Source organism: Chinchilla lanigera, unplaced genomic scaffold, assembly GCF_000276665.1.
Source record: "Chinchilla lanigera isolate Chin_1 unplaced genomic scaffold, ChiLan1.0 scaffold00115, whole genome shotgun sequence".
Classification (NCBI taxonomy): domain Eukaryota; kingdom Metazoa; phylum Chordata; class Mammalia; order Rodentia; family Chinchillidae; genus Chinchilla; species Chinchilla lanigera.
This window is the reverse complement of record NW_004955516.1, coordinates 993,296-994,683: the sequence shown is the minus strand read 5'-3', so window position 1 is coordinate 994,683 and position 1,388 is coordinate 993,296.

The following is a 1,388-nucleotide window of genomic DNA, read 5'->3' as shown; positions in this document are numbered from 1 at the left end:
GGGGATTTAGCTCAGCGGCAAAAGCGCCTGCCTGGCAAGCGCAAGGTCGTGAGTTCGGTTCCTGGTACCGGAGAAAAACCAAAAAAAAAAAAAAAAGATTCAAGCAATATAATCACAAAAGTATTTACAAAAGGAAGGCTAGGGGATCTAAGGTACTAGTAGGAGATGTGACAGTTGAAAGAAATTGGAGCGATGTGAAGACCTATGAGGCAAGGTAGAAGATGTGAGGAATGAAGGCAGCCTCTAGATACTACAGAGGGAAAGAAAACATTCTCCATGTAAGAATTTCCAGAAGGAGCTCAGCCCTGCCTATACTGTGATTTAGATCATAAGAATAGATTTGTGTTTTAAGGCAGTAAATGTATGATATAGCCAAAATAGGAAACTAATACACTGGTCATAGAGCAAGTGCTCCTCACCCTTTCAGGGAAGAGTTCCTCAATCTCAATGGGCCTCTTTGGGCTACAGTACTCTTAAATTGGCCCTCTGCATTCACTCTTAATTGAAACACTTTCTTAAACCCTTCCCATATAGAAATTAGTTTTCTCTTTCCTGCCCCCCACACGATTTCTCCAGTGTAGCCTATGGTACTTCTCAGAGAGCTTTGGATAATTCTCCATGGACCTGCTTGGCCAACTGTGGCCAAATCCAGCCCTCCCTGAGGAGCTGCCATGGGTTTGTATATCCCTGTTCTGTAAAATTATGTCCTGTGGAAGTAGTAATTCCTATTACTCTGTGGGAGAAGGGGTGATAGAAGGTAGTTATGGCTCATTATAAGGAATGGTGCATTAGTTATCAGAGCATCCTATAAGGAAAGAATGGCCTAGAGAGTTGGGATGCTCTTGGAGACTCCCACATACACGAACAGTGTCGGGGACTAAAGAATACAACCCTATGCTGTCTGTAATAAATCCACTTTAAGTATAAAGACAAATAGGTTGAAAGTAAGAGAATGGAAAAAGACATACCATAATAACACTAACGAAAAGAAATCTGGAAAGGCCATATTAATGTCATACAAGGGTAAATTCATCAAGAAGAAACAATCCTAAATGTTTATGTACCTAATAACATAGCTTTTAAAATATATTAAGCAAGCTGGGTACAGTGGCACCTACCTGTAATACTATCACTCTGGGAAGCTGAGGCAGGAGGGTCATAAGTTTAAGCATAGCCTGAGCAACTTAGCAAGACCCTGCCTCAAAATAAAGCTCAATTGGGGTTCTTTTCTGGGAGTTTTTCCCCCAGGAGTGGAAACTGAAGGTAGAGCTTTTGCCTCAGTTGGAGTTCAATCCACAGTACAGAAAAATACATTAAGCAGTACCTCATTGAATTGCAAAGAGAAACTGACAAATTCACAACTATAATCTATAATTAATAGAAAAATA